The following is an 18841-nucleotide window of genomic DNA, read 5'->3' as shown; positions in this document are numbered from 1 at the left end:
TGGCAATAGTGGAATTTTTAACGTTTCTATAATTTTCATGCTATATCGTATATTGTAGCTGCCTTTTGAGGAAAAGTAAATTTTGCATTAAAAAAAAAGCTGTAGACTGGCTCAGTGATTTCGCTGCTCATTACTGCAGGGAGTTTCAGGATTCATTCCCAACCTCAGACCTAACTTCTTGGGCTGGCAGCATGTTTATAAACCTTGGGAGGCAAGGAGTTGACAGCAACCTGGCCACTTATACAGGAGTCCTGATGAAACTGAGAACAGTAGCAGCCCCTGCATCTTTCTTTCAATAGAGGTAGGTAGGAGTTGAATCGGTAGCAAAAAAATATAAACATACAGTAAAACCTTGGTTTGCGAGCATAATTCGTTCCAGAAGCATGCTTGTAATCCAAAGCACTCGTATACCAAAGTGAATCTGGACCTATGGCCCCACCCACAGGCCTGCCTTGTTACGCCCAAATCACGCCCCCACACTCTCAACCTGTGGTCAGGAGGGCATCTGCATATATACAGGTGTAACACGATGACATCACATGCATGTGCGTGATGTCACCGCGTTGCATCCACACCTGCGCAGATGCCCTTCTGACATGGTCCCGAGCTGGCAACTTTTCAAAACCCAGGGCCATGGGTCTGGATTTTATCCTATGTCCAACCCTAGGCCTTCACCAGGTTGGGTTTTCAGGATTTCCCCAAAGAATATACATGAGATCTATTTGTAAGCTCTTCCTCCATTATATGCAGAACTCATGTCTGTTCATTGTGGAAATCCTGACAACCCGGCCTGGTAAAAGCTGAGGTTGGACACCTTGGTTTAGCACATCTACTGAATCGCCTGCTCTAAATGTTACCACACACCATTATAGAATACTAGTGTAAGTGACAGAAAATACTTTTTCAGGAGTTGGTAAATGACTGGAATACTGCGATTTGTGTGTTCTACTGCCTAAAATTAGGCAGCTCCTTATATAGTTACCCCCATTTTACATACGTTAATAACTAAGCTAACATTCCATTCATCTAACTCCTCTTGCAGGGCAATGAACGGACCACAGAGGAACTTTTTAAGTGGGTTGGTTTGTTTTTTTTTGCTTTTAGAAGCCACTTCCAGAAGCAAATACCAACTTTTAAAATAGGGCTACTCAATTCTGGATGTTGAGGTCCACAGGCAGACCAGATTTTCAGGATATCCACAATGAATATGCATGAGGGAGATTTGCATACCAAGGAGGCAGTGCATGCAAATCGCTTTTCTCATGGCATGTTCATTGTGTATATCCTGAAAACCTGGCCTGCGTGTGGACCTCGAGGTCCAGAATTGAGTAGCCCTGTTTATACTTTGGTCTGTTCACTGCCCTGTGGGAGGAGGGCAAGGCCTAGAGGAAACAGCCAATTGTGCGAGCATTTCTATCTTGCTTTGAAAACATTTTTGACCATGAATTACTACCCCTGATGCAGGCATTTCACCAAAACATAGACTGTCTGGTCCTTTTAATAAATCTCTCTTCCTCTGACCTAAGACTCCGCTTTTTTGTTCCACCCTGGGTCTACAACATTTTTTAAAGTTGGCATTTTGCTTTTGTGTTACTGTTTTACTCTGACTTTTGTATTTCTAGCATTCCATTCCACCTGTTAGTGGCAGACAAAGGAGATGGAGTGGGACAGGGTATCTTTAGGACTAAGTTAATTATTAGACTTGGCATATACCTAATGACCAATTTACTTTTTCTGTGCTAGTTTTCATGCTCTTAAGTTGTTGCCTTGTTTTGGAAGCAGTAACAGGTCTTATTCTCATGAAAAGAAATATGTCCGCCTAGGTTTGTTGAATTTATTTTAATTTTCATTCATTCATTTGCCAGTGTAAAGACAGCTCATGCTTAACTCTTGTCATATGGGAAAATGCATCATTTCATGTGACTGTTTCTTTTCTGAGCAACAGACGGTAAACATTCTTTGAATTGGTTTCGTTCTTCATTCTTAATGATGTTGCAGTGGCATATACTACAGCTTCGGATATGCTGAACAGCTGTTCCCATAGCAACACTTAGGCCTAGCATTTCTTTCAGTACCTAATACTTCATAAAACTGATTTCCTCATCTTCTGCTACCTCCTTCCCTTCCCCAAAGATGAAGAACTAGTGTTTAGTTCATGGTTCATTGGACACAAGTATCATAATCTGAATTAGTTACTGCCCTCTGTCGGGTCTTGTGTGTGCTTTGACATTGACTTGTGAAAAATTACCCTGCCATAAAACAGAATTCTCACATACTTCAAGTTTAAAGTGCACAGGAAATAAGAGTTCTATTAATTGCAAAAACTTGTCATTGTGACCTAAGGCGTTTGAGGAAGCGTCTTTGTTGAAGCTTTAGTAAGGATTCCCTTTACTAAAAAAGGATTAAGAAATACTTAGTGTGCCCCACCCCCAATATTCAGACCACAGGATATCGCCAGCGATCTCCTGCGGTCTGTGGTGAACCTAGAAATTAAATACTAGTGCTGAATCTGGTAACAGGCTTTGAATTTTCAGTCTATATTTGGCTGCCCAAGACATAGCTGGCCAGGTCTCAATGGCTAAAGATAGTCCACCCTTTTAGGCAGCTCTATCTGGCTGACAAGCTGTTAAATATTGGCAGTGACTGGCTCTGTCATGCGACATAGCTGGCCACCGGCCAATCCACTAAGCTGGATCTTCAGCGGAAGATGGCCGTCTGTGCTATTTAGTTGGCTGGGAGCTGTTCCTGGCTGGCTGAATAACAGTGAATATTGGGCCCAGTGTATTCTAATATTGGATTTTCCTGTTCACGAAGTCTAACATGGCCTAAAAATATGGCTCTTTTTTTTTTTCTTCTTTTTCCATTGGCGTGTGAGACCTGCAAAAATAGGAGGGTTCCTGTGTTAATATTTAGAGACGGTGTGTGCTCTCATATTAAGTCTGTTGTGCATTAATGTCCATTACCCACTGATGCTGAGTTCTTCCCTATTGATTTTGGTTTCATCCTCTCCTCTCAAATTTTTTTTGTACATTTTAAAAGTTTTTCTTTATCTTCATTGAATTGTACTTTGGTTTCTTTCCATATTATTAGTCTAGCAATCTCAGATCATCTGTGTCTGACAGCATTGAAGATGTCATGTAACAATTTGAAGTGTAGGTAAGACACTTTTGAATAACTCATTGGACTATTTCCCTGTTTGGGGAGCTAGCAGTGAGCTAGAATAAAATATTATCTAAAGCTTTGTATGTTGGCCCCTGTATAATTAGTTGGGTGAACGGTGTGACTTTTGCAATCTTGGTGCCATCCAGATCTGTCTATCTTGAAGAGGCAGGCAGAGAAGAATTAGGTCTTAGGTTTTATCAGGATCCATATGTGTATGAAGCTTATTTTCTACTATAATTGGCTCTAATGAAAATCATTGACACAATTGTTTAGACTTTGTACTAGAAAAATTTAAAAATAAAAACGCCCTAGGGTGTCTAACACCCTGGGTGAACCTTCAGACATGTACCTCTACCTAGGGCAGGATTAATTCTTTGGGCCCTCCAGGGCCATGTCCCCCATCCTGCAAGAGTGTACCTCTGGGCCTGACTCCACACGCAAAATAGCACCTCCTCTTTCCTTCATTATTTAGTGCAGACAAACTTCAATCTTCAAAAGGCTGTGGGCAGCGGTTCCTACATGCTGTCGGCTGTTGACCTAGAAACATTCCCTATGATGCAAAATTCCAGAGGAAAGGCTTCCAGGTCAGTCATGGGTAGCGTGTAGGAACCGCTGCCCATGTTCTTTTGAAGACTGCAAGTTTGGCTACACTGAAGAAGGCAAGAGGAGGCAGTACTTGGATGGCTGGAGCCGGGCCCGGAAACAAGTACAGGCAGGCAGAACACTGGGCCCCCCTGAACTTCTTCAGGCCTGAGGCATGTGCCTACTTGGCTTACCATTTATTCCAGCCCTGCACCCACTCCACTCATATCAAGCAGGTGTTTTTTCCTCCTCCCCATTATGGTATCTAGTACTGCTGCCTCATTCACTTTGATGAATTGATTGGTTTGCTGGAAATATCGGACTCGCTGATTTTCAGTGAGTACTAACAATACATCCAGGCCTCCTAAAGCAGCAGCAACAATGGTGATGTCCAGCGGGCAGAGGCAACGCTCTGAATAGGCTGCTTCCCTCTACATCAATGGTTCTCAACCCTGTCCTGGGGACCCACCAGCCAATCAGGTTTTCAAGATATCCCTAATGAATATGCATGAGAGAGATTTGCATATAATGGAAGTGACAGGTATGCAAATCTCTCTCATGCATATTCATTAGGGATATCTTGAAAACCTGACTGACTGGGGGTCCCCCAGGACAGGTTTGGGAACCACTGACTTAGACCATGTAAAACCCACCTAAAATCACCAGATAAGCACTGCAAACACATAAAACAGACCCCCACACACTACCCTAGTGATCACCGACCCCATAAAAATATTAATCACACCTTTAAAATTCAGCCTCCAGACCATCATCACCTGGCTGCCTGGCATAGGAAAGCCTAGTCGTCCAGCACAGAGGCAGCTTAAGTCGTCATGGGGGTGGATTAGGGACCCATAGAAAGGAGGACCCATGCCCATAAGCCCCTGTAATCACTGCATTGATACTTAAACATGTACACTCCCCTATCCATCCCCCAAACCCTTTTGTACTGGCATATAAGTGGCTCCTGCAGCCATAAGGGCTATTAGGGTGGTAGATTAATGGGTCTAGGGGATTCTGGAGGTGGTTTGGAGGGCTCAGCATGACCTATAAGGGAGCTGTAGTAAGGAGAAGACATGGCACCCTTTTTGTGAAGTTCACAGCAGTGCCCTGTAAGGTACCCCACTATTTAGGTGCCATGTCTGGGTGTTCAGTCCTTCACTTTGCAGACCCCTCCCACGTCCAACAGGGCTCGTTCTAGGCATTTTTGACTTGGATGAAAAGTTGGACAGAAATGTGGTATAAAGATGGACTATTTAGCGGCTTAGACGATCAGATCGGTAGGACGTCTAATTAGACGATTTTTGAAACAAAAAAAATTTAGGACGTATTTTTCGAAAATTTGTCCTAGGCTGTTTTTTTACTTTGGACGACTTGCGACTTGGACGCAAACAGACTTAGATGTCCCTTTCGATGATGCCCCTCCACGTAATTTGAGGAGGCAGTCCATTCCATATCGCATTTAGTAAGTATGGGAAGGAGTGTGACATTTTACTAATGGACTTGATTCCTCTCGATGATGGAAAATAATTTATTCTTGAGTTGTTCTTGTGCTCAAAGATCTCATGGTGTTTAGAGATAATGGCATTTGATTAAAGGACTAAATAGTCCATGTTCACTGCAGACATTCTGAAATGTTTGTGGGCTCTAGAATCACCTAGAAAAGGTCTGCAAAGCTCTGCTATAGTCACATCGGAGTACAGTTAAAGTAGCTTCCTTACCAATCCTACATCGGTTCTTTCTGTGTATTTAGCTTTGTCATGATGGAGACTTAAAAAAGGCTGAGCTGCTGATTTTTATCTTCTAGATAAACCAGTGGTAAAAATGCTGAAGGTGTATTTTCTCTTTTTGCTGCTTTTTTTTTATAGGAAGAGCTTGGTATTAAGCTGGCAACAATCGGCGTTGTCACATTAACCTGGAAATTCAAGGCCGGGCTGTGTTCAGGCACTGGCATAGAATTTCTGTCTGTTAGCTGGATCTGCAAACCTAGAAATTCTATGCCAGTGCCTGAACACGGCCCGGCCTTGAATTTCCAGGTTAAGTGTGTGATATTTACCACTGTGGCCCATGTGCACAAAATTCACTGTGCGTTTAATGATCATTGCTAAACCAGTTTTTAACTGATTTAGTGACTAATTATTGCATCTATCGATGCACAAAATGGCAAATAGCAGCCTCTAATAATTGTAAAAACATACAAGCTCATCAATAAAAATAAAATGAGCATTCCGATCGATGCTCAGATGAGGCACAAAATGAAGCGCCAGTTTCGAACGCTCCAAAATTTTGCAACAGGTCTGTGAGTGCTGGTAGCATTAAAGCAGCTGCTTTTTTTTTTTTTTAATGGGCATAGAAATGAGTGTGTAACACATGCACATCTGTGCACATTAAAAACAAAACCAAACACAAAACTACTCCTCCTGCCCTGAACAACTGAGAGGCAAGAGGCTGCTTCGGGGCTTCCCCTGCTGGCTCTGTGCATGTGTCGGTCGCTTTCTCCAGTGACTGATTGGATGGGATTAAAGCGGTCCTCTGGAAAATTCATTTGCATGCAAAATTGTTTCAATTACCATTTTTGAATCAGACTATTTACCAGCCCAATAGTGACCCACAGGATTTTTACAGAGATTAAGCATCTAAGGCCCTGATTAGCTCAGATGCCTTAAGGCCCCACCCCTTGGGAGGTATCTTAGGCATTTGAGCCAATCAGGGCCTTAGGTCCCTCCCTGTGCATCATATGATGCACTGAGGAGGGGAAGGCCCATTGTTTTGGATCAGCAGGCCTCGGAGCTGGAGAGATTGAGCCTCCCTCCTCTCTTCACACAAAGGTACTGAAGTAGTGGTGGGGTGGGGGGTCAGCAAGGCAGGAGGGAGTGGGCATTCCTCTTGCCTAATTTTTTGCTGGCCGTTGAGCAGTAATGGAACTCGTGGACTCTAGGGGGCGCTATGGAATGGATAATGAATAAGATGTGTTTGGAGTATTTTGTGGAGTTTTTCCTACAAAAATGCCTGCTTTTCGTATGATTCTGTGTAACTCTAGTTAGATACAAGCATATGTGTTAGTTAAGGCCACGCCTAATAGATGCGTACGAAAAGTTGGTGAATAAAAATCTGAATATGGATGTAGCCAAGGCCAGAAAAACACACTACAGATTAATATTAAGGAAAAGCATAATAATAGTCTCTTTATGTACTTTGCTATTAAGCCAGATCATAGAGGAAATCAGGTAATGTGTAACATACATAGAAACATTAGTGACTCCATTTTGTTCTCTGTTTTTCTGTGTCTTCTGCTTGGCTTTATTCCATTTTGTGTTCAGCCTATGTCCCTAGTCTTCAGGTTTTTGCTCGCCTTGAGCTTCCCTCGTGGTCTAATTGATACCAGAAGGGCTTGAGCTGAGTATACTGTGCATAATAGAGAAAGTTTTCTTGCATTAAATATGAATGAAATACATGGTATGGATGTGGATGAAAGGTGCCCCAAGCGAATGATGGATGAAAGATATATATGAAAGAATGATGTGTACTTAATTTCTAATATTTTATATATTTTAAACCTGAAGAAATTCTAAGCAATCCTGAGGCAACTTCTGGAAATAGAGTCAGAAACTGCTGTATCAGTCTCCAGCATAGGAAGGGGGGCATTGGTAGTCCATACTTAAGAATGTGTCAGTGTAACTTGAAACTGTCAGTTTCTGTAAAGCTCAGAGCAGGAGGGGGGAACAGCCCCTTCTTTCTATGGTACTAACAGGGCCATGAAGTTTTCAGCACTTCAAAATACAGTTTCTCCTGAAACAGATAAGTAGGTTTAGATTTAAAGTTTTTGGCTGTGTTTGGCTGTATTATAATAAGTTTATGTATATTCAGAAATGAATGTAAACAAAAAATATGATTTCTGCAACTTTTATTCCATGTTAAAGAGAAGTTTTTTGTCCAAATTTAAGGACAGCCTCTATTAATGGATTGGCTGACAGCCAAAGATGTCATGCAGTAAAAAAGGTATATATTGGGGAACTACGAATTATCAAGTGGAGATCTTTATCAGATGGCCAGCGTTTTGGCACTGTAAAGAGCTCCCGATGACACAACTAATCTTTTGAGTTCCATGATGGAAACAAAGGCAATAATTATTTTAATATAAAACTTGCGTCATGTGTCATTGTCCATGTATTTTATTTTTTTACACACCTTGAGTGAAATCTAGCAGTTCAATTGGCATCTGCTGCTTAAAGAGTGCGCTGGCGTCCACTTACCCATGCTCACTGTGGGAGGGGTCTCCGGTGCTAGTTCATTGGGGAGATATCAGGGAGGGCTGTCACCGGCCGGGGGTGTGTGTTTTTTTATTTTTCTTTTAATGGGGCAGATATTGTGCATGTGTAACACATCCACAGCATCTATGCCCATTTAAAAAAGTGCCGGTAAGACAGGTAAGCGACTAGTCTTGACCCGTCGCTTTATTTTAATCACTTTTTTTTTTTATATATCGTCAAGCGATGTTAGTGCATCAATCGCTCAGGTAGTTTGAGGTTTTAATATTAAATAGCTAATTTGCACATCTGGATTGGAAAATGGGCGATTGAGGGGGAAAAACACGCGGTGTGCCATTTTGTGCATCAGGTCAGCAAATGTGATTGTCACTAAAGCAGTCAACTGATTTAGCGACGATCACTGCTTTAGTGCATTTAGGCTTGAACCTCATACCAGCTAATCTCGGCTCCCACCTGCTTCCTCTACTATTAACCAGCCTTAACTATCCTGTCTCCAGTCCCCCTACAAGCTAACCCCCTCCCTCATTTAATCTTTACCTTGTCTGGAGGCGTCCTGCTAGCTCTGTGCTTTATAATTCCAGCACCATGCAGTTCTGAGTTTGTGCCTTACTATACTGGTACAAAAGGCACCAGCATTTCAACATGGCAAAATTAACAGAAATTTCCCCTCCCTGGACACAGTAAAAAGAGTTAGCTCGGTACTAGGGGTGGTCAGCATCCACTGGCACCCACAGAGTTGGCTCCTATATAGGAGTTGCTGTACATTGAGAGATTAGAGAAACTGGGCCTCTTCTCCCTTGTAAAGAGGAGACCGAGAGGGGACATGATCGAAACATTCAAGATAATGAAAGGAATAGACTTAGTAGATAAAGACAGGTTGTTCATCCTCTCCAAGGTAGAGAGAACGAGAAGGCATAGAGAGGGGATAGATTCTGTACAAACGTAAGGAAGTTCTTCAGCCAGAGAGTGGTAGAAAACTGGAACGCTCTTTCGGAGGCTGTTATAGGGGAAACACCCTCCAAGGATTCACGACAAAGTTAGACAAGTTCCTGCTAAACCGGAATGTACGCAGGTAAGGCTAGACTCAAATAGGGCACTGGTCTTTGACCTAAGGGCTGCCGCAGGAGCGGACTTCTAGGCACGATGGACCACTGGTCTGACCCAGCAGCAGCAATTCTTATGTTCTTTTAAAAGTTTAGGCCCAGCAGGATTCAAACTTTTCAAGACAGAACAAAGCAAAATGGCTTTTCCAAAGGTGGTGCCAGCAGCAAGCCTCTGGAGAAAGTGAGAGGAGAACAGGGTCAGTGGAAGAGTACTGAGTGTGCTAGGTAAACATTAACCTTAAAATTCGCAGCTTGGTTAATTTTCAGGCCTATAATCTGTTCTCCACATTAACCTCCCCCATTTACTAAGCCAAGGTAGAAGTTTCTAACACGGCCCGGAGCACTAAATGCTATTCCAACGCGGTGACATCACATGCATGTGTGTGACATCATTGTCACACTTATGCGTGCTCAGAGGCTCTCCAAACGCGGCTCCGAGCTCGAGCAGAGGTTTGGGTGTGGAACAGGGACAGGGACAGAACGGGCTGGGTGGAACTGGGTTGGGCTAGGGGGAAGTGAGTGGCTTATTTTTTTTGCTGGTATAAGCAAGTTTTAATTAACTTCTAAAACTGAGGACATGAAGATTCCAGTCAGCTGTGAATCGGTAGGGAATAAGGACCAAGGCCTAGATGCACTAAAGAGAATCAGAAAGACTGTGTGGGTGTCTCCGATCCAATATTTTGGTCAATTCAAAAAGAGCTATTAATGCACTAAAAGGTTTGCATGCAAATGATTCATGCAGAGGTTTGTCGTAATCCCAGTCTCCCGTTTGACTGATGGCAGTGGGAGTGACCCTCGCACATGTGCAGAGCCGGTAGGGAAAGCCCAAACAGCTGAGAGACAGGGGAAGGCCTGAAAGCAGCCTCCTGCCACTCAGCTGTTTGGGGCAGGAAACCTCTTTTTTTTTAATTTAAATAATTTTCAATACATTTGCAATATAAATACAATTTCAACAATATAATAGCAAATAATAAATTAATTTAATAACAACTAATTCCTTCTATACACCTTCCCATTTCTATCCCCCCTTACCCCCCTCGGTTTGCAAAAAAAACAACCCAGATATAATTATGTTTTCAAGACCAATCTATACTACTACGTGCTTTAGAAATTAATGTATTTAAAAAAGGTTGACAAATCGTGAGTAGCACCTGTCCCTTCCTAGTGTCCCATTCAGAAATAGACATACTTTCCATTATTAAAAGATGTAACATATTAGAGTGCTGTTGGACGGATTGTTTTTATCTTTCTTTTTTTTTTTATAGGCACAGATTCTGTCTCTGTTACACCTGCACAATATCTTCCTTAAAAAAATAAAATAAAACAAAATAAAATCACCCCCTCTTACCCCGCTGATGGCCCTCCCTTGTGAACTGGCACCTGGAACTGACCTTTTCCCTGCAGCAGCAAAAATGACAACTCCGTCCCCCCTTGCGCGAGACAAAAATTGTCAGAAGGGAAGCCCACTCCCTGCTGCCAACAGAGGCCCCCGATTCTATCCCCTCCCCTCCCCCAAAAGGCAGGAGGGTTGCCCACTCCCTCTTGCCACCAGATACTCTGCCGAACTCCTCCCATACCTTTTCTATTGGACACAGGAGGAAAGCATGATCTCTCCACCTTCATAACCTGCCAATCCAAAATAGCGGGCCTTCCCTCGGTGCATCATGTAATGCACGGAGAAGGGATCAAGGCCCTGATTGGCCCTTGGGTGGGGCCTTAACTGTCTGAGCCAATCAGAGCTCCTCCGTCCCCCATGTGATGCACAGACGGGGAAGGGGCCTAAGGCCCTGATTGGCTTAGATGCCTAAGGCCCATCCCAAGGGCCAATCAGGGCCTTGGGTCCCTCTCCGTGCATCACATGATGCACCGAGGAGGGAAGGCCCGCCATTTTGGAGTGGCGGACCTTGAAGTTGGAGGGATCGTACTTCCTTTCTGCATCCAACAAAAAAAGTACAGGGGAGGGGGTTCAGGGGAGCATCTGGTGGCAGGAGGGAGCGGGCATCGCTCCTGCCATTTTTTTTGTGCAGGGGCATGGTAGGAGGAAGTGGGCATTCCTCCTGCCGTTTTAGCTACCACAGGGATGGGGGTGGGCTCGGATCCTGGTGCCAGATCGGCGGGGTTGGGGAGATTATTATTATTATTTTTTAAATGGGGCAAATATTGTGCATGTGTAACACGCACAACATCTGTGCCCATTTAAAAAAGAAAAAAAAAAGGTTTCCTTTGCTGAACAGCTGAGTGGCAGGAGGCTGCTTTTGGGGCTTCCCCTGCCTCTCAGCTGTTCAGGCTTTCCCTACCCGCTCTGCGCATGTGTGAATCGCTCTCACAGCCATCAGTCAGATGGAAGAGACGGGGATTATGATGAACCTCTGTGCGAATCATTTGCATCCAAACTTTTTAGTACATAACAGCTCTTTTTCAATCCAAAAAATTGGATCGGAGAGACCCATACGGTCTTTCCGATCCTCTTTAGTGTATCTAGGCTGCGGTGAGCTGTTTTCTGCATCGGGTCAGCAAATGGGATCGTCACTAAAGCTGTTAAAACAGGTTTTAGTGACGATCGCTGGCTCTAGTGCATCTGGGCCCAAATTGAGTGCCTGAATAAATTCATGTAAACCATTCTGAGTTCCCCTGGGAGAACGGTATAGAAAATTGAATGAATGAATGAATAAAACAAACGAGCACCACTGATTGCTGAGACAGTCCACCCATCACCGCAGCACTCTAAACAGAGAGATTAATTGGGAAACCCTGTTGCAAATTAGCAGATCTACTGGTTACAACTTTAACACAACAGCATGAGCGCCAAGGCATGTGGCCTGTCTGCGGGCCTCAGGGTGTGTGCTTGAATGCCCTTCTAAGACAAACAGTGAAACCAGCGCTTGAAGAATGCCTATAATTAGCTTCCTTCCCCCCCCCTTTCCAAATTCTCTCTCGTTTTCTACCTTGTGTGTGTTTTTCTTCACCTTCACTCCTTTGAAAGTGAGATCTCTCGCCAAATGCCCTTCCCTCAGCACAAAGCAATTTCTGTTTTAGGTTTTGGCTCTAAATGAGATGCTGACGTTGCCCAAAACTTGGCTGCCAGAGGGATGCAGTCTGAAGTTGCGTCAATAGCAGGTCATTGGTATTCTTCAGCACGCCTTGTCTCATCAGCATGCATCCCCCTCCCCGTCTTGGCACCCACTATTTTTATCCTTGAAGTTTCAGCAGAATAATTTGTCTTCACAGATTTTTTTTATGCTTTGTTTTTCCTGTTGTGGTTTTTTTTTCTGTTTGCACCTTGAACATTACAACAGTGCTAATGATGCATTTATTTGAAAATATCTGAGAAATACGGTAGTTAAAAAAAACCCTATATATATATATATATATATATATATATTGATAAAATGCATATGAGCACCTGGTCAAAGAGACAGGGAATTTTAATTGGGTTGTACGCTGTGATCTCCAGTGGGGAAAATAGAATTGGCAAGGAAGGTCAAGCAGTCGAACCCTATGGTGATGAGACTGTCTTACAATGGAAATAGATAAGGAGCCGTTTGACATTTTGCTGAATTAATTACATTTATTGCAGCTTTTATTTGCCTTTCTTTTTTTTTTCAGCTTCAAATTACTTTTCATACCTTAATTAAAATCTGTTCTATTGTAGTGTGCGTTGTAGAAAAGGCCAAAACATCATTTTAAAACACGATCTTTAGCTCTTATTTTAAGCACAAATAAGGGAGAATGAGAAGTGATGTCTCCTGTGATAAGAAGATGGAAGGAAGCGAGGTTGGTTGGCACCAGTGTAACTCCTTGGTTTGGGTAGAGCGGGGCTAGCAGAGCTAGAAATCCACCTGGCAGAAAATCTACTCACACTCGCTCTCCGTTCTTTCTCTCAAGTAATGAAGTAGTCCCACAGAGCAAAGGTTGCTGCAACCCGTGAAAGGGTTTACTTCAAAGCCAATTAACAGGGAAAATGCTTCTCAAATACTTATATCTTGTAAAGCACAATAACCTCTCCTGATGACCTGAACACCAGTGTACTCTCCCTTCACTAATCCTGGCATTCCATGAATGCAGGCCTACATTTATAAATTCAGGACCTAGCTGGTATATAGCTGCACTGGCCCAGTACCCACAAGACTGCACCTGGTATACAGGCTGATTCTCTACAGCAGATCGGTATTAATTTGCGCGCCCTCCCCTTCTCTCCCAGATATGTGCCCTCCTGACATATGCAGTTGACCTAAATTTCCTCCTCTTTATGGCTCCAGAGCCTGATGCAACCTCAACTCCTTCTTGGGGCATCAGCTTGGCTAGTCCTAGGGGGGATGAGGGCTTCTCACTTCAAATTGCCTTTATTTATTTATTTTGTTTGTTTGGGTTTTTTTTTTTTTTTAATCCCCTTGTCCATAAGTCTACTGTCTACTCTGTAAACCGCTCTGAACTGTTTGTGGTACTACGGTATATAAAAATAAAGTTATTATTATTAAGTTTCCAGATGTAGAGAAGGATGGTTTCAGTACTGAGGAATTTCCTGAATCCTGATTGGTAGGGCTAGTCTCAGTTAGGGTGCTGGTCTTAGACCAGAGGGCCGCCGTGTGAGCATGATGGACCACTGGTCTGACTCAGCAGTGGCAATTCTTATGTTCTTAGGTAAAATTTTTTTTTTTTTTTAAATACAGTCTTAGGAAGGAAAACAGGTAGGAGAAATTAGTTATATAACTGGTTGGTACTTAAAATATAGTATAAATAATTGAATACATCTGTTCTAGATATTAAGTGGGGGTTAAATGGGCAGGTGAGGTGGGTTGGAATGGTGGGATTAGAGATTGATATTTGAAAATTGTTTGAGCCAAATATTTGTTGTTAACATTGATATTCTTTCTGCATTGCTAGATTTTGTATGTGCTCAATAAAAATATTTATTTATTTAAAACATTTTAAATCTACTTTTATCCAAGGCGGCTCACAGTATCGCATACACACTTCAGGTATGAACATCTTAATCGCATACATCAGTAAAAATCATAAGATTATACCATCTTAACCTATAGATTACATCTCAGCCATTCATCTACTACTTCACAACAAAGCAGAACAGATCTGATAACCTGCAGAAGAAGATGACATTAAAAAAAATATATATATTAACTTAAAAAGGCAGGATATTAGCTTAGAAAAGCCTGAACTTTCTAAATTGCAATAGATTTCTACAAAACCATAAGGTACCAGATAACGCATTCCACATAAATGGTCCAGCTGTAGAGAAACATGAATTTTTGGTCCACACATATCATAAAATATTCCCCTTTGTTGTGTCTAACAACCAACGATTCTGTGACCTCAACTTCCTGCTGTCTTAGCCTGAAATGTCAGTTTCTTTTCAGTTTACTTTCCACTCGCTGTAGACTATTTTAATTTTAGGTATGCTGATTTTCGCCTTTTGATTTTTAATCATTTTGAACTTTCGTTTTATTGGTACCAGTTTTGATGATACGGACAATCTTCATGTTTTAATGGGAGTGGTCTTTTTTTGGAATAATTTTTGAAAGGTTTCCATAAAATATTTTAAAATTAAAATTTTACATGATCTATTATATCCTTTTGTTGACAGTTTATACATGTGTATGGAGTTTGGCTCACCTCCATCTGTAATATCTTATATTTCCTACACATGTGCTGTGACACTTACCCATGCCTTATTTATTTATTTTTTTACTGTACTAATTTGGGTTTGTTATAATTTTGTGTCATTCCTATTTTAGTACACCTCATGGTTTGGTATTACTGTATATACTTGAATATAAAATGAGATTTGTAAGCCCAAAATTGGGGGTCTCGGTTTATATTCGGAGCAGCACCCACCCGCCCCCTCCAGGACTTGTTGCAGGCCTCCGCCGGGCCACCAGGCACCCTGCCCCCCTCCCTGCCCTGCCCATTGTACCTCCTCTCTGCCAATATCCTGCATGCCACTATGCCTTCTGTATGACCCGCATACCTGGAATCCCTGGTGGTCCAGAGTTGTCGCGAGCAGGAGCGAGCTTTCTGCACTCCTGCCCTACTGCTAAGCCGGTCGCTGCTGCAAGTTCTAGCTTCAGCTGTACTGAGCAGGAGCATGCTTTGGGGGCTGCTGTTTGGCACTCAGTGGCTTCCTAAATGGCTCCCGCAAATTCTCGTGAGACTTGCCGCAGCCATTCAGGAAGCCGCTTGGCGCTGAGCAGCAGCGCTCCTGCTTGGTAAAGCTGAACCGCCAGAACTCAGGGCAACAACCGACTCAGCAGTGGGGCAGGAACGCAGAAAGCTCGCTCTTACCTTCTACACCTCTGGACCACCAGAGATTCCAGATACGTGGGTCATACGGAAGGTGTGGCTGCATGCAGGTTATGGGCAGAGAGGTACAATGGACAGGGCAGGGAGGGGGGACAGGGGACAGAGCCTGGGAGGGAAGGGGGCTGGGTGCAGTGCCTGGCAGGGAGGGAAGGTGGCTGAGTGCAGTGCCTGGAAGGGGAGGGAGGGGGCACTGGGTGCAGATCCTGGCAGGGCACTTGAATATTAAGCCACCCGTCTTGTATTCAAGTCAACCATTTTTCCTCCTTTTTGGGGGGAAAAATGGGAGTCTTGACATATATTCGAGTATATATGGTATATGTTATCCATTTGCCTATATTTAGACTTATTTTAATAGGCATGTTTTAGGACTCCTGATGCAGGCTTATTAGGTGAAACACGGCCCATGTCGCGTCCATTGCATGTTTACATGATACTTTGTGTATACTGTGTGGTTCGTTTGAAGACCTGATTCACTCTGCTTCTTCTTTGGACTCCTTGGGATTTATGCATAGTGGACTTTCTCTGTTTGATTTATTGATCCTTTAAGTATCATTTTGTCACTGAGGTAGCTGAGATCAAGACAGATTGCCAAAGGGATCTTGAAAAGAGGCCATTGCATTGATCCTGGAAAAAAACCATTGCATTGATCCTATCTCTATAAAATCTGCTCTGTGGGTAAACATTTGACTTCTCCTAAACACTAGGTTTTATTTAAAGAAAAGAAGGGATGATCATTGATATTGGCACAGAACTGAGTAAAGCAGGGATGTCTGATATGGGATTTAGTCAAGATGTGTAAATTTTCATTAAAATAGATTTGGCTGATTTGACAAGCCTCTAATCTCCCAGCCCAACAAAATTTTGAATTTTTCAATAATTTGACTTTTTTGTGAGATTTGCCTAAGATTCATTAAGCAAAAATCTGACACCTTACCAGATCTTTGGAAAATCTGAAATGACTGAACTTGAATGAAGCTCGTATTCCTTCACAACACTTTTTTAGGCCTTTCCAGGGAAGTATTTTTAGTGGTTCTCTCTCAAGATTGAGAGTCTAGCTTCATCTGGCAAAATGTTCTTTAGACCAGACAGCTGACGGTACAAATCATCTACCGTAATCGATGATAACAGATGGGCAAAGGATCTACCTCTGGTTAATGGAACTGTTGACATTTGGGTATTAACGGGCTTTCAGAGATCAAGTAAGGGTACTAGCTGACAGTATTTATTGAGTGTTCTAGGTAGGTCATTTTCTGTTTGTTCTTTGATCATGTTCTCAAATTTAAAATTATGTTGATAAATTTATGATGTATGTTTATTATGGGACTGATACTACAAATGGGCATCCCGATTGCAGGCGGCAGTAGGTGTCTTACTGTTGTCTGATTGCCAATTGGGACGCAGGTTTTTAGAAAAAAAACTCTGACGAGGAAGGATTGGACAATTTCCTGCTGAAAAGGGAGATAGAAGGGTATAAATAGAGGATCACTGCACAGGTCCTGGACCTGTTGGGCCGCCACGTGAGCGGGCTGCTGGGCACGATGGACCTCAGGTCTGACCCAGCAGAGGCATTGCTTATGTTCTTATGTACCTTGTAGACATCTGTCACAGGTCTACAGAGATGCATAAGACTGGGTGTGGAAGTGGTTTCGCCCAGAAGTGGCCTTGGCTGAGTTTAAGTGTCCCTATGCATCTCCCTAAAGCTGTGACAGATGCCTGCAAAATGCTGGCCTATATTTCAGTACTAAAAGAAGAAGCCGCTGCCAGCTCAGCTGATTGCGACAAGGGAAACCCTGATCAGCTGTGCAGGCAGGACTCCCTGAAAACACAGCTTTGGGGAGTCCTGCTGGCTCAGCTGATTGTGGGGGAAAATGCCCCTGCTGCAATCAGCTGAGCTGGCTGTGCCAGAGGACCCCCCCGACACCCCTATTTGTGATCGGCAGGATATATGCCCACTCCCTCCTGCCGCTGGGCCCCCTCGAATCCTGATACCTCTGACACTCGACATCCCCCTTGAACCCCCCTTTAGAAGAAGGCCGGCAAGAGGGATGCCCACTCTTTCCTGCCAGCAGGCCTGCCTCTTCCAAAATGGTAGGCCTTCCCTTTCCCGGTGCATCCTGGGATGCACTGGGGAGGGGTCTAAGGACCTGATTAGTCCAGATACCTAATGTCCCTCCCACAGGACTGGCCTTAGGCACCTGGGCCAATCAGAGCCTTAGGCCTCTTTCCCGGTGCATCCTGGGATGCCCTGGGAGTGGCCTAAGACTCTGATTCAGCCAGATAAGAAAGGCCATTCCCTCTTGTCGGCCGTCTTCTAAAGGTACAAGGGGGTTTGGAGGGTGTTGGGGAGAGATTGGGTTTGAGGGGGTTGAGGGGACCCAGTGGCAGGAGGGAGTGGGCATCCCTCCTGCTGATTGGATGTGGGGAGGAGAAGTATCAGGGGAGTTAGGCAGGAGAGACTGGGCATCACTCCTGCTGATCGCAAATGTATTTTTCCCTCTGATCAGCTGAGCCCGCAGGACTCCCTGAAGCCATGGTTTTGGCTCAGCTGATCGGGATTCCCTTGCTGTGATCTGCTGATGGCAAGGGATCCCTCGGCAAAGATCCCTCGGCTGAGCTACCTATGTTTGCAATCAGGCAGGCGTGATTCTCTAAATGGTGCTGGTGGTATTGGCACCGGTTAGAGAATCAGGGGGGTAAGGTGTCTGTTTTTTTAAGACTGACGCGATTCTGTATTCTCAGCTACTTTATAAGTGGCTGCTGAGACCGGCATCCTATACAGAATCAGCCCCTATGTGTATATAGTGTTGCTGTGTAATGCAACACTGTGTTTTGCTACTGATGGTTTATAAACTAAGATAGTTAGATTAAACTGGTGTGCTCTTCTCCATTTCTGATGGCTTTACCAACATTATCTCCAGCCAATAAAATATATGGTTTTTAGTTCATTATGAACATGTACGGATCTGTTTTAGGTATGGCTTGGATTGAATAGAGCTTATTGTTAGTAGAAAGTTGTGCTTGGTTGGAGATGGGAGTTAATGAAAGAGTAACAGAGCAGAAAATTCAGTCTTGCAGTTGACCTTAGAGGAAATTGTTAATTTTGTAACAGTAAATGAGTGACAAATGAAATGTGTAATGGTTTCATAAATTTTATTTTTAATCTATTATTATCACATATAGGATTGTTTTGGAACAAAACATTTTGTGGAGAGGAAAGATGAGGGATACGAGAGAGAAGTTAAAGTATCAATTATTTTGAAGATTATCCTGCAGCTGAAGTAAGGCTCTATAATTAATGTATTAAAATGTTTGTGTTATAATTGCTAGTGGTCGGTCTAAATGTAGTAATCCTTGGCAAGCTCGCCCTAGCACTAGCCAAAAGGAAAAAAAATAGGAGCGGTCAGTGGG

The 18841-nt window shown here is 43.2% G+C and overlaps 1 protein-coding gene across 8 annotated transcripts in view; it reads left to right on the top strand.

Moving 5' to 3' along the window:
- PITPNM3 (PITPNM family member 3) overlaps positions 1-18841 on the top strand; it is a 407952-nt gene that overhangs the window by 43516 nt on the left and 345595 nt on the right. Inside the window, exons 2-3 of one of the 8 annotated variants that reach the window (XM_033921388.1) lie at positions 140-301; positions 18614-18711. The exons of 5 other annotated variants lie outside the window; for them this stretch is intronic. The gene's annotated coding sequence lies outside the window, so the exon portion shown is untranslated. The remainder of the gene's footprint in view (positions 1-139; positions 302-18613; positions 18712-18841) is intronic. 2 more of the 8 variants (XM_033921389.1, XM_033921387.1) reach the window with 2 other exon arrangements.

This window comes from Geotrypetes seraphini, chromosome 15, assembly GCF_902459505.1.
Source record: "Geotrypetes seraphini chromosome 15, aGeoSer1.1, whole genome shotgun sequence".
Lineage (NCBI taxonomy): Eukaryota > Metazoa > Chordata > Amphibia > Gymnophiona > Dermophiidae > Geotrypetes > Geotrypetes seraphini.
Note: the sequence above shows the minus strand (reverse complement) of the source record. Positions and strands in the feature narration are given on the sequence as shown.